Source organism: Notamacropus eugenii, chromosome 1, assembly GCF_028372415.1.
Source record: "Notamacropus eugenii isolate mMacEug1 chromosome 1, mMacEug1.pri_v2, whole genome shotgun sequence".
Lineage (NCBI taxonomy): Eukaryota > Metazoa > Chordata > Mammalia > Diprotodontia > Macropodidae > Notamacropus > Notamacropus eugenii.
In genome coordinates, this window is record NC_092872.1 from 477,642,111 (window position 1) to 477,667,511 (window position 25,401).

Consider the following 25,401-nt stretch of genomic DNA (forward strand, 5'->3'; position numbering starts at 1 on the left):
GACCTGCACAGCCCTCCCTCACTCAAAACAAAGTCAAGTGCAAGTCATGTCATCATTTCTCTGATGGCATGGTCTTCTTCAGCAACGAAGGATGAACACACACACATGCTCACTGATAAGTATCTAAAGATCAGGGTCCTTCAATTTATTCTTTAATTGATGTTTTGCAATTTAAATCCAGCTCTGTCCCTTTTTTCACGACATGAAACTCAATGTGATTCCAGTCTACTCAATCAGCCAAGACTGGATAAAAGACTAGGGCATCCAATCCCAAATGTTCACTGATTTCCCAGACTTCTAAACCCAAAGAATTGACTCCTGGTGGGTGTTAGCAACAAACTTGACTCATCAAAAAGGTATGAAATAAAATTTATTTAAGTGAAGTTCAGAGGAATTGAAGACCTTGGTCAAGGTGAACTCCATGCTTCTTCAGAAAGGCAGAATGAGAGGGTGAGATATGGAAGTGAAGCCCTTTTTATCAAGTTCATGCAGGATAGATCCTCCCATCAGATAATGGATTGGTCCGTTCTCTTTAGGGTCACAATCTTCTACAATCCTATTAACAAATGCGGTTGGATTTTCCTTTCTGATGAACCTTCCCTCAAACTCTTCAGGCCTGGGCATTAGTTTCTGATATTCTTCACCTGATTCTACTAGGTCACAGGTCAACTTTCTCTTTAGGAAATTTTTACCTTGTGGAAATGAAACTTCCTTTGTTTCCTACAAAATCCTCCCTTTTCTCTTTATTAAAATTTGTTTCCACACCTATAATCAATCAATAACTCCACCCTTTCTTTCCCCTATAAATTCTTCCCTTCCCCTTTATATGAATATGGGAAGGGAACAAAATTGACCCAAGCATTGACAAATCACAAGGGGGCAGTCCCCTTGTTATAAGTACAGATACAGAGATTCAAAGGAAAAGGTAAATTAATGAACTGTCCATTTAGAGGTTCCATCTCATACAGTAGATCTGGGGAGGAACATCATCTGATGCAGTTTTCTGATCTGGATGCTCCTTCAAGCAGTCTTCAGCACAGCATCTCAGTATCTTCTTCCCTTTATCTTCTTGTAGAAATCCAGATGTCCAATCTCCTACAAAACTGGCCTTAATGCAATTTTAGATGACCATTCCTAAGCTTTCTACACCTTATCACTCTTACAAAATCGAAATTGAAACTTTGGCCAATTGTCATGTTTAAGAAATTCACATTAAAACGTGGCTTTTACATTTTACATTAATTCATTATTCATTTCCCCCATCAGGAAAATGAAATTTCACTAGAGTCAATAACAGGCTCCAGTACTTACATAAATACAATAATCACTTTTAACACAGTCCATATCACATCATAAAACAATTCCAACTTCTGGTCATGTGATGCTTCTTTTAAAGCATTTACAATATAGACCACAAACCATTTTTCTTTTAACATTAACCGAGACAAAATAATAACTATATATGCTAGCCTCACAAGCCCTTGACCTGAGTGCCTCCACACTATTTACCCAAAAAAGTTTTTGTCCTATTTGTCTAAAAAGCCCTGGAAAACCTCACCTTGAAAACTTGTCTCCCCACATGAACTGGCTCACCTGAGGCCCACTTTATCACTATGCCCAAATCTCTGTTCTACTTCCTATTCTAAATCCTATCAATCCAAATCTCCCAGTTACTGCCCAGCCTTTGCCTTCAACAATAGGAAATTGTTAACATCTCTCCTCAGAGCATCTCAGGTTCAGATTAGATTTTAAGAAGTCCTTAGGTAATGAATGGACTTCAAAAGAAAGGGGGATGGGGCCAGGGGCTTTTTGTCTTAAAATTATCACAGAACTTCCTGGAGTTATAAAATTCCAGATCTCCTTTATCTTGTCCCTTATCTTCCAATGCCCATAAAACCTGAAGTTATTATAACAAATTAGCTGACAAATATAAATTTGGTAAGTAGGCCTTATACAAAAGATTTTACAAAACATTTCTCCATACAACAAGTATCTACCTAAGAATAGTTTACAATTTATTACAAAACCTGCATGAACCCAATCAACAGGAACAAACACAAGATCCAAAACCAAGGCCTTTTCACATTTGCCTATAAGTTTCCTTTTACAAACATAGCAAAACAATTTTAGTTAAAACCTCCTTAACAGCAGAAATAAACTTTTCAATATACTTAATACATCCTTAGATGGAATAGGATTGATAATCATACCCATAAACATATTTTTTAAGAATTCTCTTTTTTTTTCAAGAGGAATTCTACCACACAGATCCCTCCTTTTAATAAGGGTTAATCCTTATTTCCCTCTTCAAACTTTTTTAACATGAGTTCACATTCCTCCTCTGAGGGAGAGGAGTGGTCATGTATCCTTTCAATCATCATTTCAACCCTTCCTGGTCCTGCAACTGGTACTCCCATAAGTGGGTCCCAGCAGAGTGTTTTAGTTAATACTGTTTCTATTAGTCTTTATACTCTGATAAAAGGGATAATACAGCATCCTACTACAGTCAGAATCCCTGCTACTACAATTAGGGAACTGATTAATTGATACTGCAATCCCCTTCCATTTTCAAACCAGGACTCTATCCATTCAGTAATAAGGTTGTCAATGCCAGAATTCCGGGCTAGAGACCAAGTGACAGACTCATCAGGGGCAGTATTATTAGGGATAAATGTGCAACAGGTTCCCTTTCCTATCATTTTACAAACTCCTCCTTTTTCTGTTAGTATCATATCTAATGCTATTCAATTTTCCCAAGCCAACCTGCTGGTGGCGTCTAACTGCCCTGCCAGCCTTTTTACTACTTCCCTGGTATAAATTATAAATCTTTGTTGGTTATAATATATATAATTTATCCAATCTACATTTTTGTTTATGGTTACCCACAGAATAGAAATTCAAAGCCTGATGCTACCCAGTATCAAAGGACCCATATGGCCTTGCAGCCTCACTTTTCTTTCTAGGAGGATCAGTCTTTAAGGATGGTTCCAAGAACATCAGTATGAATGGTATAGCCAATTGTACCAGAGCACAAGTTCCTCACCACCTTTTGGTTAACGTTGGTCTGAGGGCCTTCTTTTCACAGCCACCAGAGGTCGGCCTGGGGAATGATCAGCTGAGAAAAATCACCTATGTTATCTCCTTGGGTGACATTCCAGGCTCAAGGTATGTTGCCAGGAACCTGGGGATTCTCTATCTCCCTAGTGAGGCATGCAGAATAATTCTCTGGCGCTAATGAGGAAGTAATGGGGATGATAGGGGTTTGTTTCCTTATCTCTCCTCCAATCCTCAGGAAATAAGCTGGACCAAGCACTACAAATTTTCTCTGGGTGTGCTATTTAGGAAAAGCTACACTATACATTTAAACTTTTCCTCATTTCCATCCATTCCAAATGGGAAAGGTATGACGAGGGCTGTGGGTCTGCCTGAGGCACAGGCATAACAGTTACTTTTATTCAAGGTTTTGAATGTATATTTAACCCATTCAACCCAGGTGTTCATTTCTCCATATCCAGTCTCGATCTCTATCTGTTTGTCTTAGGTCAGTAACTTCAATTGCCTTAATCACAATATCTGAAGTCTTATATGAGTTTTCATCCTCTCCTGAAGGGGATGTAGTTAATTTCCTATTATCTTCCCAAATCTTCACAACCTCAAAACTGATATTTATTCTCCCCATGGGATTTAACCTGCCTCCCTGGGACCAATGCCCAAACTCATACACTGCTATCACACTGTCATCCGGGTTAACAAAAGTTAATACGTTAATACTTATCTTTCTGACCATCTGGTCCTGGATCTGACCCTGTGGAGAAAACTATTTTGCTAGTAAGCCCCTTGACTTCATGATTCTGGGCAGTGCTGGATCACCAGCCAGAAGTCATGAACCATACATCATTCCAAGAGGGACATGGGCTCCTCTTTTTGTCCCTGTCGTGTTGACAATTTGGCTCTGGGCATACATACCGATCATAGTTCCTATCCTTTCTTTGGTAATGTAGGTCTTGGGGGCAAACCACTACCTGGCAAGTATCAAACAGCTATTTGTACTATCAAATTCTTTTTGAGTATGATCTGATGTACTGGATATCCATCCCATTCATTGGTCTGAGTTCCTATTACAAAGCTTACAAACGGAGGAATAATGAAGTGGGTAGCTGCCATTCCAGAGACCATGGTAGAGACGAGTCATTAAGAATCACCCACCCTTCTGTAATGGCACCCGGTTTTGTAACACTGGAAAATGGTTCAAGAAACTTAGAGATAGACAGTTCTTACCTAACCACCAGAAACTAAGACAATTCTAAATAACATTACAGAGAAAGAGGCTGAGTTAGTTATTAATCTGTCACTGTTCCTTCCGAAGGGTAAATTTTAAAGTCTCAGGATCTTGTTGTACTATTTTCCAGTTCCATTCCATTTCCATGTTACTGGGTTCCTCTGGCTCAGGCACAGGACCCTTTACCTTAGTATAACGTGTCCAACCTCGCTCTGCAGTTCTTACGGTAGTCTCAGTGGTCAACAGGATCTGGAACAGTTCATCCCAACCAGGCTGTAGCTTCTCTCCCCTTCAGGACCCAATCACCTGCTTTGAAAGAATGTACCATGAACTCAAGGGGTAGAGTCTGGGCTAAGACTCCCTTTGACCAGAGTTCTGAAATGGAGGCAAACACTGCCAGTATGTAGTTTCTCAAGAATCTATCCTTTGTCTGGAAGTTTGGAATCTCTCCTTCCCTTCCAGGGTAAGGCATTCCATACAACATTTCAAAAGATGATAACGCTATATCTCTCCTTGGGGCAGTTCTAATTCTAAGGAGAGCCAACGGTAAACATTTGGTCCAGAGTAGCTTTGTTTCAATTCCTAGTTTAACAATTTGTTGTTTTAGGGTTTGATTTATTCGTTCCACTCTTCCTGAGGAAGGTGGATGCCAAGGGGTATGAAATTCCCACTTTATTTCTAAACATTCCATAATGTTTTGTAGTATATTCTAGCTGTGAAATGTGTCTCATTATCTGAATCAATCCTTTTGACCAATCCAAAATGAAGAATAATTTGTTCAAGTAGAATTTTGCTAACCCCAGCTGCCATAGCTGTACTTAGAGGATAAGCCTCCACCCACCCTGTTAAATGATCTACTATTACCAACAGGTACTTAAGCCTTCCTATTTTTGGCATTTCAGTAAAGTACACCTGAATGCTCTGTAAGGGTCTTAGTGAGATTTCCCTTCCCCCTTTTGTTTTCTTAGAACCTTTCTGTTGACTTTCTGACAAATCAGACATCTTTCTGTAATCTGCCTTGCTATGGTATAAATACCAACACACCCAAACTGCTTAAAAATGGCATCACACAAGGCCTGAACCCCACAATGGCTGCCCTTATGTAAGACTGCCATTAGTTCTCTGGCAATTCCCTTGTTGATTTTTCTCCCATCAGGGAGTATCCACCATCCTCTTATCTTCCATAGCCCCTAATTCTAACAATTCTTTTTCCCTCTGGCTAAAGATAGGGGTCATCTTGGGGAGATCTATCTGTGGTATTAAGGCCAGCATGGGAGTCTCTTGTTCTCCTGTCCCCCTTGCTGCCTAATTTGCAAATCGATTTCCTCTGGCCTCTAATGAATTCCCTCTCTGGTGTCCCTTGACATGAACTATTGCTATTTCTAGTGGTAGTAATAAATTTTCCAATATTTGTCTAATTAATTCACCATGAGCCAAGTTCTTTCCTTTACTACTTATAAAGCCCCGTTCCTCCCAAATTTTTCCAAAGGTATATACAACTCCATAGGCATGTCTGGAGTCTGTATAAATGGTTCCTTCTTCTCCACTCAATTTCTTTAGGGCCTGATTTAAGGCGTATAGTTCGCACATTTGTACTGACCAACCTTTCGCTAGGGATCCAGCTTCTTATACTGACCAATCCTTCCCACTTACAACTGCATAGCCATTTCTCCTTCTTCCCTCAACTACCTGTGAGGATCCATCTATGAATAATTGCTCCCCTGTTTTAAAAGGAACATCTCTCAGATCTGACCTGATTTTAGTCTGGAAATCTATTACATTCAGACAACTATGTTCAGGTTCTCAGTTATCTGATTCCCCTCTCTGAAGGAAGGTGGCAGGGTTAATACAGTTTTCAGTGCTCAAAATCAAATCATCCTTTTCTAATAACAGAGACTCATACTTTAGTATTCTTGAATCAGTCAGCCAGTGGCCTGCTCTTTGGTTTAGGATAGTCCTTACTTGGTGTGGAGTGCTCATTACCAGTGCTCCCCCAAAGGTTAATTTTCAGCTTTCTTCTACCAATAGCGCAGTTGCAGCTGTTGCCTGTATGCACTCTGGCCACCTTCTTGAAACAGGATCAAGTATCCTGGACAAAAAGGCAACTGGTTGTCTTTGTCCAGACCCTAACTGGGTTAAAATCCCCAGAGCAGTCCCTTTATCCACAGTAACAAATAAATGGAAAGGTTTATCCAAAGTAGGCAGAGTCAATACTGGAGCAGTGACTAGAGCTCGCTTAATTTGTTGGAACCTTTCTCTTTCCTCTAACCATTTGAGCTGCTCAGGTTCCTCTTCTAGGAGGTTCTTATATAAATCCTTTGTTAGTTGTGCATAGGACTCAATCCATAATCTACAACACCCTGTCAAACCTAGGAATTTTCTCAATTCCCTTTTCGTCCTAGCGAGGGGTATCTCAACTATGGCCTTGATCCTATCAGGGTTGATCTTCCTAATTCCCTTACTTATTAAGTGACCTAAGCACTTCACTTCTCTTTCCACGAACTGTAACTTTTTTGGTGATACTCTCAATCCATTTTCTCCCAAAAAGTTTAAGAGATTCACTGAGGCTTGTGAAACATCTTCCTTTTCTCCTGAGAGGAGTAAGTCACCTACGTATTGTAACAGACTTAGGCCTCCAGTGAGTTCGAATTTTTCTGAAAGACCTTCTAAAATTTGTCCAAAAAGATTTGGAGCCTCAGTGAATCCCTGGGGTAAAACTGTCCACCTGTATTGCTGTTTTCAGCCTGTTTTTAGATTTTCCCAAGTAAAAGCAAACAAATTCCTACTGTCCTTGGCTAGTGGGCAAGCCCAAAAGGCATCTTTTAAATCAATGACTGTGAACCAACCATATCCCAGCGGTATTTGGCTAAGGAGAGTATACAGATTTGGAACTACCAGATTACAAACTGACACAAGTTGGTTTACTTTCCTTAAATCTTGTACCAGCCAGTATGTTCCATAAGGCTTTCGGACTGGGAGCACTGGAGTGTTAAAAGGGGACATGCAGGGTGCCCAAAGTCCCTCCTCCAATAACTGATCAATGACAGGCTGTAACCCCTTCCTTCCTTCCATTGGAATGGGGTACTGTCTAATACAGGCTACCGCCTGGGGGTCCTTTAACTTAACCTCTATCGGCTCAACCTTCATATCCCCACGATTCCCTTCTTTTACTCAAACCTCTGGTTTAATTCTGATATGTCTCAGTATTTAACATATTTAACATATGGACAGCCAATTGTTCATACACTACTTTTATTTCTAGATCCAATTTAAGGATTAAATCCCTCCCTAATAAACTCACTCCAGCTTCCAGGATAAACAAGAATCTAGCGGTCGTTTGTCTATCCCCACACTGGATTATGGTTTCCTCAAAAATCATTACATGAAAATTCTCTAAATTTCACCCCAGAGACTGAGAGACTTCTCACTGAGTTCCATCCCTTTAGGCTTGAAACTCAGTGAGGATCTCTCAGCCCTGGTGTCCACCAGGAACAGGACACGTTCTCTGAAGGTTCAGACCTCTGCATTTACTAGGGGTTCTCGGTCAGGCCTAAGGAGAAAGAACTCCTGGAATTTCCTAGTCCTCATCTTCCTCAAAAGTCATAAGGGGCACCACTCATTCCTTTTTCCCTTCAGGACAATCTTTCCTGAAATGTCCTGACTTTCCATATTTGAAGCATATATCTTCTCCTGGTCACCCTTTCCCTCAGTTCTTATTAGCCTTTTCTTTCCTCCCTCCTTGGTGTCTGTCTCCATCTTGGTTCCTTCTTAGGTCCCTCTCACTTAATCACTTCCTTAACAGTCTGAACCATAATCTTGGTCTTCTGTTTTTGCTTCTCATCTTCCCTCTGACATAGACCTTTTGGGCCTCTTTCTAAAGGTTTAGTACTCCATTGCTCTAGTTTTTGAAGTTTCTTATTTATATCTGGCCAGGAACTGGTCACAAAATGTGCCTTAAACATCCCTTCTGCCAGGGGATCTTGGGGATCTAATCCGCAATATTTCCTAAAACCTCTCATTCTTTCTAAAAATTCGGAAGGAGATTCTTCTTTCTTTTGATGAATCTCAAATACTCTATTCAAATTCTGAGATTTCCAGACAGCCTCTTTAATACCAGCTATTATCAGTTCCCTAAGATCTTGCATATTTGCTCGATAGGCTTGGTTATTGTGATGCCAGCCTGGGTCTGCATTAGGATACTTGACCTCTGCTGGGATCACTCCTGGGGCTGGAGGGTGTCTTCTCTCCCATCCCACTATTGCAGCTCTCCTTACCATACTTTTCTCTTCCCCATGAATAAAAATACTAAGAATTGACATTAATTCACCCCACGTGTAAATATTCGGTCCTAAGAATTGATCGATCTGTTCAGATAATCCCACAGGATCCTCTATCAATGACTTCATTTCCTTTTTTAAAAAAGCCCTTACTTCAGTGATACTTAAGGGGGCATTTACAAATCCAGTTCCTCCCACTGGTCCTCTCACTGGAACTTCTCGCAAAGGAAACACAGAAGCCTGAGAGAGCAATGCTATTCAGACTTCTTCTGTCCTGCTCTCATCTAGATTTAAAGGGCTGGATCTGAATATGTTGCTTATACTGCTCCAATTCTTTTCTTAATCTAGAATATAGCCTTTCCTCTACTTCCCTAGTAGGTAGGCTAGCAACAGATTCAGCGGGAGGGGAAGGGGAGGGAGCAAGAAGCAAGGAAGGTGGTAGGTTAGGCAGGGATATATTGTATGGAGGGGGTGGGGGAGGTAAGGCAAGGAGGGGATCCCATTTAGAAGAGGAAGTTTCCTGCTTTCCTTCATCCCCTTCCTTCATTTTTGTTTGGCTTAGGAAAATGCCAGTTGCGGGGCCCCAGCAATCAGCATAGTCCTTTTCTTCTTCTATCACTTTCCCTTTACTGTTTACATAAAAATTTAGTAACTGGCAGATCCAATCCTCATCTGATTCAAATTTTGGCCAGAATACTAAAGGTATCAGGATAGGTCCTTTAGTCCACTCCCGACAACAATATTTTATCATCTTTTTCTGATCCTTTCCCTTAGTTCTGGGAGCATCCTCTCAATATAATAGCATCTTCCCCTGGGGGCTCTTTGGAGGTATGTTTTCCTGGAGGTTAATCACAGAATTCCTCCCTCCCACTGCTCTAATTCCTGGGACTCTGTCCAAGTTAAACTTCCAGACAAAGATTTAACTTGACCGACAGAACACAGCACCAAACTTGACTCCATCAGTAAAAGACTGACCTGGAGTATAAGTTTCTGGGTGTTCTTACCTCTGATAGTGGAAAGCTGGCAGGGGCCCTCCTCTCTCAGTTCCTCTGAGCTTCCTACACATAGTTCGAAGTCACGTGTTTGAACCGGAATAGACAAAACTTACAGGGATTGTAAAAAAATCTTTTTACAGGAGCATTTATCCCCACAAGTTTTATCCCTTCCTCCAAGACAGCGAATCAAGCCCCACATTGGGCGCCAGAATTGTTAGCAACAAACTTGACTCACCAAAAAGGTATCAAGTAAAATTTATTTAAGTGAAGTTCAGAGGAATTGAAGACCTTGGTCAAGGTGAACTCCATGCTTCTTCAGAAAGGCAGAGTGAGAGGGTGAGATATGGAAGTGAAGCCCTTTTTATCAAGTTCATGCAGGATAGATCCTCCCATCAGATAATGGATTGGTCCGTTCTCTTTAGGGTCACAATCTTCTCCAATCCTATTAACAAATGTGATTGCATTTTCCTTTCTGATGAGCCTTCCCTCAAACTCATCAGGCCTGGGCATTAGTTTCTGATATTCTTCACCTGACTCTACTAGGCCACAGGTCAACTTTCTCTTTACGAAGTTTTTACCTTGTAGAAATGAAACTTCCTTTGTTTCCTATATGGGAAACTGACATCACTAAAGGTGTTCCACAGACAGCATCAGATTAGGTGTTGCTGTCTTTATTCCGTCATGTCTGACTCTACCTGACCCCATGGACTCTGTCTGTGGGATTTTCTTGGCAAAGATACTGGAGTGGTTTGCCATTTCCTTCTCCAGCATGTCCCCATTTACAGATGAGGTAAAAAAAAAAAGAGGGGTTAAATGACTTGTCCAGGGTCCCACAGCTAGTCTGAGGCCAGTTTTGAACTCCAGAAGATGAGCCTTCCCAACTCCTGCCCTTGTATTCTATCTACTGCACCATCCAGCTGCCCCTCACTGACAAGTATATGTAGGGTTCAAGAGTTCATAGATGTAGAATTGTAAAGGAACTCAGAGGCCATTAAGTTGAATTTCCTGATTTTACAGATGAGGAAACTGAGACTATAAAGCTTAAACCAGCAAGATTTGAAACCAGATTGTCCTGACCCAAACTCCAGTGCCCTGTCCATTAAACTATGTTGCATTAAGCACTGGAAGGAGTTATAAAAATGACTAACATCTAGTTCATCCTTATAATTTAGAAACCTCAAAGAATTCAAGAATCTCAAAGTTGAAAGTGTCTCAGGAGGTCATTTAATCCATTCTTCTACCCAATCTTTTCTTCCACTGGGTTGAAACTGGACTTCCTCTAAACCTAGTTCTTCCTTCTGGAACATGCAGAATTGGTCTCTTCCTCAAAGAATCCTTCAGCTATTTGAAAACAATTATTACATTCTCCCTTAGTCTTTCTTCCCTTCTTTGGGGAAAAATATCACCAATTCAGAGTTCATGGCACTTAGAACTGGAAGTGATTTTTGAGCTCATCTTGTCCAACCTCTTCATTTTACAGATGAATAAACTGAGGCCTAGAGGAATGAAAGGACTCACCCAAAGTTTTACAGGTATTATGTAAAGCAACTTAGATTCAAACTCAAGTCCCTTTGCCTCCATAACCAGGGCTCTTTCCATTATACCAGCCTGTCCCACCTCCACTTGAATCACAGGGGAGAGAGCCTACATTTTCGTAACACTTTAAGGTTTACAAATCTTTCCCCTCACAAAAATCCCAGGATGTGGGCATCAGGTATTATTACCATTGTACTCCAGATGAAGAAACTGAGATTTCCATAGCTAGCAAATGTCAGCATCGGGATTCTCACTCAGTTCTTCCCCATACCCAACTCCAACACTACTTCAAAAGATATATTTTCAAAGACCCCTCAATCATCCTCAGAACAAGCTCCAGTTTCTTCATTTTCCTCTTAAAATGTGGCTCCAGAACTGGCCCCAGCGCTCAGTGTGGTCAGCCCCTAGTGGGACCACAATTTCCCACAGTCTAAATAATATCCTTGTGTTGATGAAGCCTATTTGCTCCTTACTAACCTTTCTTCACCTCACCCCACCCCCACCTCCTACATTCACAATAATAAGTTGACTTTTATATATCACTTTCAAGGTTTGCAAAAAATGCTTTCCATACATTATCTCACTTGATCACAAGAGAGTATTGAAATTTCCCAAAGTATTTTGCAAATGAGAGCTCAAATCAAATGGTAAGGAATGGAGAATCTTGTTGCAAAATGCTTATGAATTCTCAAAGCCATTACTGGGAGAAAGGACCATCACATTCAATAAACCATCATTAATATTTAGAGAAAAGTCACAGCATTCTATGGTAAGCTGAATTTAAGGGCCCTGTCCCCTTCAAATCTGCACTCTGGAGAACGAAATGAAGACAGCAGCAGCTGCTGACAGACACAGGGAGGCTTCAGAATGGAGATGGAAGCAGTCTAAAGACTTGAATGTTTCTTCTTTTATCTTCTCCTTAGATCTTACCATTCTGGGTCACAGAGAACTTTACAAGAAGCAAAGAAAAACCATTACGATGCTCAACATGCTTTGATGGTTGAATCTCTATGTTACCTTTCAGACTACTTCTGAACCTTGAGGCCAAGGCCAGTATCTGAGTTCTAAATCAGTAACTAAAGTCCCAATGCCTCCTGAGCACCAATTCACACATCTTGAACAACGTGGCGTGGCAGAAAGAACAGAGAAAGCTGGACTGAAGAACCCTGCAAGAGCTGAGTTCAAATCTTGCCTCTGAGGTTTTGCACCTCCACGACCCTAGGCAAAGTATTTAAACTGTCTGAGCCTCAGTTTCCTTATCTGCAAAATGGAGATAATTAATACTGGCAATATTTATCTCTCTGGGCCATTCCAAGGACCAAATGTAAGCAAAGTGTTTCACAAACTCCAAAGTTCTATACGAATGTCAAAAGAAGCTCTGCCACTTTCTTACCCTGGGCCTCAGTTTGCCTGTTAAAAGACAGGTTTGGAGGAAGAACTCAGCAATGGCACATGATGGACCTTTCATTAACACACACACTTGTACCTAGGTCTTGGGATCCATAACCTGGGGAACTCCTTCTGATTGACCTTTAACATCCAGGAATCTCTATGGCTCTTAATCTGGAACCCACAGACACCCCCCCCCCTCCCCGTGGCGTTTTAGACAGATTTAAGGGAGGCTATGTAATTACAATTTTATTTACAATTGGTTTCCTTTGTAGTCACACATTTATGTATGTATGTATGTGCCTACTATGTGCCAGATGCTGAGCTAAGTGTTGGAGATAAAGAAGCAGAAACAAGCCTTGCTTTCAAGGAATTCATAATCTAATGGGGGAAACAACATGCAAGCAACAATGTGAAAACCAGGTATGTACAGGATGAATTGGAGATGATCTCATAAGGATGGCGTTCACATTAAGGGGGGGATCAGGAAAGCCTTCCTGTAGAAGGTGGGATTTTAGCTGGGACTTGAAGAAAACCAGGAAAGCCAGGGCAGAAGAAGAAGGGATGCAGTCCAGCTCGTGAAAATGCATCATGTCCAGGGGTAGAATGTCTTGTCTAAAGAATAAGAATAGCAAAGAGTCCAGTGTCACCAGATCCCAGTACACAAGGGGGTAAGATGTAAGAAGTTTAGAAGGCAAGGAAGAAGCCAAGTGTGAAGGTCTTTAAAAGCCAAACAATGGATTTTCTATTTGATCTTAGGGATCCTAGGGAGCTACCGGAGTTTACTGATACCCAGATGACAGATGATGGAGTCTTTACCAAGGCAGCAGTATCAGATGAGAAAAGGAGATGAGTATGAGAGACATTATGAAGTAATGGAGTCAAAGAAAACCCCTAGGTGGTGAGACTGGGTGACAGGAAAAACGCCTGTGTCCTCAGCTTTAACTGGTGAATTAGGAAGAGCTGGTATCTCCTCCATCAATCACTTCGTTTAATTAGCATTTGTTAGCTCCTACTAAGTACCTTATTCATAGGATAAAGAGAATCTTAATCTTACCCAAAGCTGCTATGTAAACACTGAGTCACACAGTTCTGGAAAGAAAAATATACATACATACACACAAAAACTCTCTTTGGAACTGTGAAACACACATGTCATCAATCACTCTTGAATGGATAAATAAACTACAGCATGCCTATCTGTCTGTATCCTGTGCTGGCTAAGTCATGCAGTGGCTAACAAGGACCTTGGAGAAAAAGATAATGAACTTGTAATCCTAAGTATTTTATTTTATGCATCTAAAAGTGTTATTCTAAGAAGGCTTCTATATGTTCACCTTTCTGTCAAAGGGATCCAGGGTACACACAAAAAATGTTAAGAACCAATGATCAAGGGAACAGGGAGAAAGAGGAAGGTCAGAGGCCAGAGAAGCAAATCAGAGCTCTCCCTGAGATGCCCAAGGTGTGTGAGTATATGACTAGATAGTACAAGAAGCAGTTTCTGCCATGCTTGATTCTGAGAACCTTGGGAGCTGTCCCACAGTGATGTCCTGTCTCAGGCCTAGAAGTGAATACCCCAGTTACCATCAAAAACAAGGAGACTCTGATGGGGTTCAGACTCTGGGAGCCTCCCTTGAATCTTCCTTGGAATCTTCCCATTTGTTCGGGCAGTCACAGGAAGCCCAAGGGCTTATCACTATGCCCAGGTCTCTGTTGCACCCCCACCCTTGATCCCATCAAAACCCCATTCCCCAAGCTGTTGACCACCCCCATCAAGATCTGTATTCATTCCCATACTGCCCTATCAAGATCCCTGGATTGCCCCACCTGTTTCCCACCCAAACCCTCCATTGCCTGATATCCCCTGACTGCCTCCACCTGTTTCCAACCCTTGACCAGTCATTCCCTCCTTGGACTTCTCAAGACCCTCCCTAAACACCTCCTCCCAGCACCCTGGACCACCCCCAGATCCCTCCTGTAGTCTTTTCTGTATTTAGTTCCATCTCACCTCCATGAAGGTGCTTAGATGCAATCCAGCTCAGATTCTGTCTAGCTGAGATTCTATCTGGCCGGCTTTGCAATACAAGCGTTACAAATGCTTAAGCTCCTTAAGAGACAACTCAATTTGGCGAATCTTTAAGAATCTTTAACAAACTTTGTTTTCTTTGACTTTAAGAAGGTTTAGTCAAATTCATTCGAGCAAGACCCAGACTATCAATATTTCGGGGTCCCCAGCACCCCTAAATCTCATCAACTCCATCTCACTGTCCATGATAGTCACCTGGTTGACTAATCTAACAGCAGAAAGTACTTCAGGCCAAAAGCCTGGCTTTGTCCTGGGCAGGCTCTCCAATCTGGATAGGTAAGTCAAGTGAAATTTTTTCATCCTGGAGAAGCACTCTAATTTTGAAAGGGAACATTTAGAAGGCAGCTACCTAGCCAGAAAGGACTGAACCTTTATCCTTTCTCTGTACCCCTGAGCATCACCCCTTTTCTCCCCAGCCCAGCTTCAATTTCTTGTTTTATAGTCCAGCCCTTGTCCTGGCAGCTCCAATTTAAGCTCACTGAAATGAGACACTTAACCTTTGTGAGTTGCTTCTCTTAATGAATACGCAGCAGTTTGCTATGCATTAAATCCAGGAGGAAACGCCAAATCCGTTTCTGCTGCATTAGCCAGAGAGGTCATTAAAGGCTGGGTGCAGAGTAGCCATGGCGACCTTTTCTGGAAATAAAAGTCACTCAGGCCTCCCTCCACCAACAGAAAAGCCGGGGAGTTTATTGAGGGCAAAAGGAGACCAAGAAATAGCCCTAGGGCCTGATGCCCCCCAGCCCTAAGCCAACCTCAGGCTCCCTTCTTCAAGTAAGCCTCCAACAGGTGGCTACAAATTCATGCCATCCTGGACCAGAATGAATGAGTTCAATTAGAGAGGATGACCTATAAAAACCAATGCCTTCCCGAGCTTCCTCCTCTTCAGCTGCTTGCATCTTTCACCATCCTTCAAGATTCAAATCAAGCCCCAACTTCCCAGGGAATTTTATTTTATAAAAAATGCAACTGATGCTCAATTGTAGAAAGTATGCTGTCCCTGCTTTTACAAAAAAAAAACAAACAAAAAAAACCCAACAACTCATGGAGCTTTCAATATTCCAGGAACTCACCCCATTTCTTTATCCTATGAATAAAGCATTTAGTAGGAGCTAATATGCTAATTAACTAACTGACTGATAAATTAGATACCAGTTTCTTAGGCCTAATGTAAATGAATGGCTATGCTAAAGAACATATTCATTTGTAATAATGTAAGCATCCTCTTTCCTTTCCAAAAAACATACCTTTTCCAACCCCTTAAGCAAAACTGCTTAATAAGCTCTCTGGAGTCCTACAGCTCAGGAGAGAAGAGAAATTTCATATAGAAATATATAGGTATACAGATAGACATATCTACAGATAAATGTATATATATGTATACACATATATACACATTATATATTTGTGTGTATCTGTGTGTGTGTGTGTGTGTATATATAATATATATACACATGCACACACTTCACAATTGTGAGACACATGTCTATCACCCACTGATCATGTGTATCACACTCTTGATTGGATAAATAAACTACAGTGTACCTGTGTACCTGTATTCTGTGCTGGCTTAGTTACGCAATGGCTAACAAGGATCCTGAATATTCCTGCAACATTTTGACCTTCAGTAAGTCCATTCTCTTATTTGAACCTGAGTTTCCTCATCTATAAAATGAAGGGACTGGACTCAGTAACAGCTAAGCTCTTTGCCAACTTACAACGAGACAGACAAGGAACTAAGTCGTGAAATGGCCCTGCCCTACAATTTATAATTTTGAAAAATTAATTTCATCTCTCCCTGCGTCCTTCTATTTTCCTTCTCTCCTAAAAGTTGACTGCAGGGGTTCTAACCTTTTATATATATATATATATATATATATATATATATATATATATATATATATATATATATATATATATATATATATATATATATATATATATATATATATATATATCAAAGACCCATTTGCAGTCTGAGGAAATCTAATAAAAATACATTAGATTACAAAGGAAATCAACTATATTGAAATAGCCATCAAAAGCTTAAAAAAAAAATAAGTTCACGGACCCCCAGGTTACTGTATAAAAAAGAATATGGAGACATCAAGGGAAAAATACAGATGAAGAGACAAAATTTTCAAGAAGCAAGGAAGGGAAAGTGTTTTCTCAAGATGTCTGTAATTTTACTTAGCCCCCAAAATAAGGAATATTGAATTTTTTTATAATTATACAATAAGCTCTTTTAAGAAGGATAAATAAAATATTTAAGATGGTTAGCATTCACTACTCATAAATGGTTCTCCGAAATTATACAATAGGAAGGTATAATATACAGTATCATAAAACATTTTTAAAATCCATGATGTCTTATTACTAAAATTCCTTAACACTGAAAACATGCAGTAAAGAACTAGTCTCATTGTTAAACTACGATGGAATTCTGTTTCCAGAGTTCATGGTCACTGTCTTAAGAGAAGGACCCAGTGCATTCTCTGCTGGTAGGTTTCCTCTTGCTTACTTTCCACCAATAAGTGTGCAGCAACAGTCTTGGTCCTTCTGACTAGGTAGGCCTCAAAGGAGGTTAGAAGGGAGAATCTCATTTTGTTTTTCCTATAAAGTTGATGGCTTTTTCTACTCACAAGTTTTTCCCTGATTCTCAAAATACTAAGAGATTCTAGCTTTTTTTTATTTTAAATTCAGCAGCTTATTACAAAAATTTAATATGTATAAAGTTAAGTTCAACTGGTAAATCTTCAATAATTATATTAATACACTACATTTTAAGATTAACAGACATAAAACTATTTTACTGAGGAAGCCAAGAAATATGCAATATATACTGACATTCGCAAACTAATTAACTGACTTTAAAGGTCTAAAAAAGATTCTGTTTATTTTCATTCTCCCTCAAAATACTCATTTTTATTCCCAATGGCTTTGAAATTTTCAGAAATTTTAAATCTCTCCCCTTGCCTGAATGGATGCGTTTATATTTGTCAAATGCTGTGAAGTCTTGTTTTAGTCAATGTCACCAAGCCAGGCCTATTATCAGAGGAAATATTATAAAAACATGTCCTCAGAAGAGCAGCCCAAGATAAATATAAAGCATGTTACTTGGGGCTTTATTCAGAGACCATTTTATAATCTAACAAAAATCAGCAGCTGGAAGGATTTCCATAACATACAACCTCTGAAAAATAATCATTTGGTTCCATTATCCCAGGTTATCTAGGACTAGAAACTATGCTTTAACTCAGGCAAAGCACAGAGCTGGAAGGAACCCACAGCCTCTTCTTAATCAAGTCCCAGCTCATTTTACAAATGAGAAGTTAGTGGGAGGATCAGAACCAGAGGGCAGCTCTCCTTCCCCCTGGGCCAGCATTCTTTCTGCTACACCACAGCTGCCTCCCTGGAACCCCCTAACAGGATTTGGTTTTCATTTGGGGATTTTATATTTGTTTAATGTTCTGTTCATGCTCTTTGGGGTCTGTTTTTTTTTTTTAAATGCTCTCGTTTCCCAACAACCTACCACCATCAACAAAATGTTCCCTTTTAACAAAGAAACAGTTAAGCAAACCAAACAGAAATATTGACTATATTAACATATTAATAAATAACACATTAATAATTAATGAGTTGGTGAGTAGTGTGTTAATAATTAACATGATGGTAAGAGTTTGCATTTATATAAGCACTTTACAAATATTAGGTCATTAGGATTGTAAGCTACTTAAGGGTAGGGTCTAGTTTTTTTACTCTTTTTTTTTTCCTGTATACCCTAGAACTTAGCAGAATACCTGGCACATAGTAGGGGCTTGTTTACTGATGGATCTGATCCTTACAACAACCCTGAGATGTAGGTGCTATTTTTTATCTCCATTTTTGCACATAAGGAAACTGAGGCAGAGAGAGGTTAAGTCACCTGCCCAGTCACATAAGCTAGTCAACAACTGAGGCTAGACCAGAACTCACATCTTCCTGATTCCAGCGCAGCGCTCAATCTACTGCTTCATGACTGTAGTTTCTCACCCTCTATTGAATGCAGGGTGCTGTGTTTCATTATCAGTCCTCTAGGGTCGGACCCCAAATAGGGTCAAGACCCACAGTTTAAGACGTGCTGAAGAGGTAATGAGTGGAAAAAGTTTAAGAGGCCTTGCTCTAGGGTCATGACTGGTCATAACATTTACCTGAATTTGGATTTTTTGTGCAACATTGCTTTCTGTTCCTGTAGTCACTGTGTATACTGTTCTCTTGTCACTGCTTTCTTCTCTCTGTATCAGTTCACACAAGTCTTCACAAATTTCTCTGAATCTACTATATTAATATACCACAGTTTATTCAGTCATTCCCCAATTGATCAGTACCTCCTTTGTTTCCAGTTTTTTGCTAACTCAAAATAGCACCAATGTTCCTAGTTTTCTCCCACCTAACTTGGGAAATCTAAGTAGAACTTGAAATAATGCTCTTATCCATTCCTAACTCTAGCCTGGCCCAAGTGAGCCATTTCTTTATATCACCTGACTTCTTAGCACAACCTAACATCACTATCCAGGTGAGAAAATAAGAGATTAAAGGTAGCCAGAACTAACCTAAATATCACTAAACATGCCCAATTCAACTCAAAATGCTGTGATTCAGCAACTTAAGTTATACAATGCACTGTGTGATATGCATAACCAAAATCCAACCACAGAATGTGTGTAGGCCCCTTTAGAGAAAGAACAAAAATGAACTCACTCTCCTGGGAGGCATATCTTCCCTGATCACCCTAGCCAAGGAGTCCAAGCCTACTGAATCATATCTTCACACAATTCCCTCATTTTACAGATAAAATTATCCTCTACCTTAAAAAAATAACAGCAATTAATACAAGAGGCCACAAGCCATCTCAAATTGGATATCCCATATACAGTTCAAATTCAGTATGTCTAAAACAGTACTCATCTTCTCTCCTTTCTGCCCACTAACCCTGCTCTCTTCTAAAACTTCCATATTATTATTGAGGGTACCACCATCTTCCTAGTAATCCAGGCTCACAACCTGAGTATCAGTCTAGACTTCCCACTTACATTCACCCTACATATCCAATTTATTTCCATTTCCTGTTTTTACTATCTTCACATCTCTTGTACGCACACATCTCCTTCTCTTCACACGCATAGCCACCATCTTGGTGAAGGCCATCATCATCTCCTACGACATAACAGCTTACTAATTACTCTGCCTATCTCAAGTCCCTAAGTTCATCCTCCACTCAGCACCTCCTAACGCATAGATTTGATCATGTCACTCCCCTACTCAAGAAACTCCGGTGCCTCCCTATAACCAACTTCCAGGATCAAATATAAAATCCTCTGTTTACCTTTAAAGGTGTTCCCAACCTCATTCCCCTCTACCACTTCAGTTTTTTTAGACTTTACTCCCCTCCAGGTACTCTATGAGTTAGGGACATGAGCCTTCCGGTTGTTCCTTGAACAAAATACTCCATCTCTTGGCTAAGCCTTTTTACTGTCTCCCATGTCTAAAATGTTCTCTCTCCCTCCACCTCCTGGCTTCTTTTAAGACTTAGCCAAAATCTCACCTCTTTCAACACTGTTAATACCTTCCTCTGGAATCATCTCCCATTTAGCTGGAATATATCTTGTATGTATATGCATAATAGTTTCCAAGCTGTTTCCCCCATAAGAATGTGAGCTCCCTGAGCACAGGGATTGTGTTTTTTACTTTCTTTGTTTACCAAGAACTTTGCCTTATATACAGTAAGGGCTTAATAAATGCTTATGAACCAAGTGACTAGATACATTTCCTTAGCAGACATTTCTTTGCCTAGCGCTAAAGATCTGAAGGGTAGTGAAGGAGACAGAGGGCTAGCCTTGGAGTCAAGAAGACCTGAGTTTAAGGTCAGCTTCTGGCACAAATTAGTTTTGTAACCCTGGGAAAGGCTCTAAAACCCTCCATGTTCCCAACTCCTACCACAGGGAACTCTCTAAGAAAATAAACTACAAACAAGTTTCAGATTAGTGTCAGCAGAAGAAGTTTCCACACCAGGAATTCCCTACATGAAAGCAATCACAGGTCTGTAATCCAATCCCCCTGACCCCCTACAAGTAGCCCCCCCCCCAAATGGTCTGCTTAATGTGATATTTTCTCCAAGTATACCCTTACCTTTTCTTGGTCGATAGCTATTTCTAAAAGGTTTCCTTAATCATCCACATTCTTTCCTTCATGTTTCTTCTGCAGAGAGTTTTTAAAGTAAGACCAGTCACACAAAGCCACTTTCGACTCCCCATTAACTTTAGGCCATTCCTCAATGATCAGCTCCCCATCTTCTCTCCATCTTACCATTCTCTGTTGTGAGTACAGGTGAACCATGCTGATAATGAACCCAATATACGAAAACACCAATTTATATAAAAAATAACTAAGGGAATAATTCACTGCTCCAGGGTGGCAAGGTGGGGCAGGTAGCCCACTATTGACTGTATGACCCCCCAATCTTGTGGTGACCCACACAACTGAGGATTCTAAGACACTGGTAGAAGTTTCCTACACCAATGAAAACATGAGCCCAGTAAAAATAATAACAATAACTTTAAAGGAGGATCATTTATTTATTTAGCTGGCTCTGTGATCTTAAAGCAAGTCATTTATCTCAAAATTTCAGTTGCCTTGTCTGCAAACTGAGAAAAGTTAGGCTAGATTATCTCAAAAGGATCTTTTAGTTCTGACATCCGTGGTTCTAGAATTCACCCAAGGATTCTTTCTCTTGACAAACTTCCCCAGGGCTTGAAGAGAGGGTGTGATCTACACCATCACAACATCCAAATCCCATTTCTGACACTTACTCCCAGTGAGAAAGTCCCTTCTAACTTTAAATCTATGGAGATGATGTTGCTGTTTAAAAAAAAAAAAAAGCACTCTTCATCTGAAGAGGATTGAAGAAATCCCTCATTCCCAGGGCTGTTGAGCCCTGGTCTTGCCCTTAAGGAGTTAGTTAACAGATCACAGTACATTTCCATCAGGTCATTTCCAAGGTCAAGTTAGCTTTATCTCTGAAATCTCCTTTAAGTATTCTGTACTCTCTCAAGTCTTTCATTCAAGTGATGCCCAAACTTTACTGAATTACATCCCAGACCAGAATGCCAAAGATAAACGAGCCAAAAAATTGCCAGCATTTCACAGGGTGGGAATTTAAAAGATAAAGGTGTCTCTTAGGTTGTAGCTACACCAGCAAAGCTAGTAGAGTGTTAAAATAATTATGGAGCTGTCAAACCATAAAAACACTTTCACCCAAAGTACTTCTACTAGAAAGGCTGCTTTGATTCCCTTCCCCCAGCGTGTGCAGACACAGTCAGCAAGTACTAATGTCATTCACACGTCACATGCTCAAACACCAAGGCCATGCATTTTTTCTTCAAACTTAGCATCAAAGGTAAGAGGTAAAAAGAAATCAATAGGACTTGAACCCCAAAGCCAATTCCTTCACTTGTACTGTTTTCAGTTTCTAAAAAGAAAAAGAAATCTCACTAAAGCTAAATTCTTTTTTTGGTCTCTCACTCCTTCTTTATACCCCTCTCCTTACCTCCAACCTGTATACTACTCCCCAGCTTGTAGCCTTGTAGTCTTGTAGCCTCACAGTCCCATAAGTATGCCCTACTTCTGTGCCTCTGTCTACACTGCATCCCAATGTGCAATGCCTTCCCCTCACCCTCAACCCTCTATTAGTAGTAGGGAGGCAAATAGTAGCCCTTCAAGGTATCATTCAAACATGCCATATATCAGTTGTGCCCAACACTGAGCTGGGAAGACATTTACAGAAGACCTTGTTGACACCTTTCATGGTCCTGCCAAGCATTATTGTGAGTCAGCTGGAAGTGAAAAGAGTGCTAACTCAAAGTCTGGAAGACCTATATTCAAATCCCACCTTTTTAACCATACTAGTAACATGACTCTAACCAAGGCATTAAACCCACCCAGCTTGGTAATCTTTTGGACTTCTTTGGACTGATCCACTATGTCACCAGGAACCTCATCGTTGAGGAACCTCATCATCCCACAAGATGTAACTAGCCTTGGTATTCACATGTCATCAGGACCTCTAATTGGAGGATGAATACATGAACACCAAAACTTTCATTTAAGCAGGAGGCCCAGACCAGTTTTCTCTTCATTTTCCACATAATTTTATACTCTTATGATTCTTCGTACCTCTCCGTCATTTTCCCCCATGCTGGATACCTTCTTCTCCTTCGTCTCTGTCCCCATCCCCACCTCCCTTTTCAACTTCCTTTTATGTGTTGGTTTCTCCCACTTTCTTATTTGTCTCCCCAGTACTTAGTGGTGCCTGGCACATGGCGGACAATGCTTTTTGACTGACTGACTGACTGATTTAACCTGTCGTGCCTCTCCAACTCATCATGTTCAAAATGGAACTTATTATATTTCTTCCTAAACTTACCCCTTCCTTTAAACTTGCTTTTTTCCTTCATGTCACCCTGTATTCAGTTGCCAAGTCTAATCAATTCTACTTCCACAACATATCTCATATCTATCTTTTCATTTCCACTCACACAGTCATCAACCTAGGATATTGAAATAGACTCCTGGATAAACTCCTAGCTTCTAGCCTCTCCCCTATACCATTCGACCTTTACACAGCTGCCAAAATAATCTTCCGAAAGCACATGTAGGCCTGCTCAAATCATTCCCCTGCACAAAAATCTCTGATAATTTTCTACTGCCAAAATACAAATTTGGATCAGAGAATTAGAGCTCAGAGGGATCTTAGGTAATATTGTAGTTCAACCTCCTCATTTCTTCAGCTTGCTATTTAAAGTCCTTCGTAATCTAGTTTTAACCGCTCTTTCCAGGTTTACTGCATAGCTATCCCTTTTATATACTATATGTTCCAGCCAAACTGGCCTATTTGTTGTTGCACCAAATCAGAATTTCATGTTCCGTCTACATACCTTTGTATAGCCTATGGATGTCCCCATGCCTGGGATATACTTCCTTCTTCACCTACTCCTCCAAGGATCCCTAGCTTTCTTCAAGACTCAGCTCATGTGCGCCCTCTTAAAGGAAAACTTCTCAGTCCTCCTAGCTATGTGTTTTTTCCTTATCCCAATTATCACGTATATACTATCTGTCAACAATTGTATCCCCCCTTTAGGCCAGGGACTAGTTTTCATTTTGTCTTCACAAGCTTAGCACCTTAGTAGGTGCTTAATAGAAGAAGGTTATTGAATTAGAGCATACACTCCAGAAGGGCAAGAATCTTGCCTTTGGATCTCCTCTAGCATCCTCGAGGTTCCAGTGCTCGTAGGAGCTTTTCACATGATGGGTTTTTTTTTTGTTTGTCTTATTTGCAACTTAAAAAATAAAACAGGAATTTCCATAACATAACAGAATAGGAAAAAAAGATGATGGCACATGAAACTGCAAATCGATCATGTACAACTTGCTATTTCTTTTACGTGTAGTTACGTACATTTCTTTTTTTCCTTCCCTCCCTCCCCCCATTCCCTCCTAAAGAAGGCTACTATTAGACACCACAGGCGCGCGCCCCAGGTTCTTACTTCCTAGGTCCCTTGTAGTTAGAGTATTCATAATGGTCAAAATGACTTAGTCACTCACAGATGTTCTTCAGACAGCACCGCTGTGACCACAAACAAGGTTCCCTTGGTTCTTCTCGTTTCACTCCGTTATTTCATGCAAGTCTGTCCATGTTCTTCTAAAGTCACCCAGCCTGTCAGCTCTCACAGCACAGCAGGGTTCCATCACAATCATATACCATAACTTGTTTAGCCATTTCCCAATTAACAGGCACCTACCCCCACAATCCCCTGTTCTTTGCCACTACAGAAAACTGATATAAATATTTCAGAACATATAGGTTCTTTTCCTTTTTGTCCCTAAGCCTCTTTGGAAATAGACCTAGTAGTGGTATTGCTAGGTTAAAGGGTACAGGCAGCTTAATACTTCCTTGGGCATAACTCCAGATTTCTCTCTAAAATGATTGGATCAGATCAATTTGGTGAACATTTTTTTTGTCAACCATGAATTAGGGTTCCAATTTTTCCTAAGTTTATAATTTTTAAAATCTTGGCAGGAAAGGCTGAGGTTGACTAAACAGTCTCTCAAGTCTCTTCCCAGGTCTTATTTCTAACCAAAGAATCACAGAACTACCAAGTTGAAAAACTCAGGACCTTAGAGGTCACAAGTAGGACTACCAATCAATCAACAAGCATTTATTAAGCTTCTATTTTGTGCCAGATAGACACTGTGCCCTGGGATACAAAGAAAATCATGAAAGGGTCTCTGACCTCAAATAGCTTACCTGAAGAAGAAAATATGTACAAATAAAAATATGCACAAAATAAAACCATATACAAAAATGTTTTTAAAAATTGGGAGGAGAAGGAAGTCTACAGTTTAACTTCCCATCCTTAACAAATGGTTAGTTAGCTTCTACATTCACACTTCTAATGATGGGGGAGCCCATTACCTCAAAAGGCAGCTAGAACTAGGAGAAACTTCTTCCTTCCATAGAGCCATAATTCACCTCCTAGTAAGTCCTCCCCTTGCCTCTTTCTAGTCCTGGTCCATCACATCACATATGATCTACTGAGCAAATCAATTTTCCTTGCGAAGTCATACATTGGGTAAAAGCTGCCACTTTCCTCACCTTCTGTTCTCTGGGCTTAAATACCCCTATTTCCATTAGTCATTCCTGACACCACCAAATTTTCAGATCTATACTCATCCTGGCAGTCCTTCTCTGGTGGCACTAAAGTTTGTCACAGTGGTTGTTAAAATAAAAAATAAAAATTCAAC

At 40.3% G+C, this 25,401-nt stretch overlaps 1 protein-coding gene across 13 annotated transcripts in view; it reads right to left on the reverse strand.

Annotated features, from left to right (window-relative positions):
- The window catches only part of ZNF618 (zinc finger protein 618), a 231,118-nt gene that overhangs the window by 153,671 nt on the left and 52,046 nt on the right, over positions 1–25,401 (reverse strand). For 2 of the 13 annotated variants that reach the window (XM_072632443.1, XM_072632442.1), the window contains exon 1: positions 4,466–4,569. The exons of the other annotated variants lie outside the window; for them this stretch is intronic. The gene's annotated coding sequence lies outside the window, so the exon portion shown is untranslated. Of the gene's footprint in view, positions 1–4,465; positions 4,570–25,401 lie in introns of those variants that run through there. 13 annotated transcript variants of the gene reach the window in all.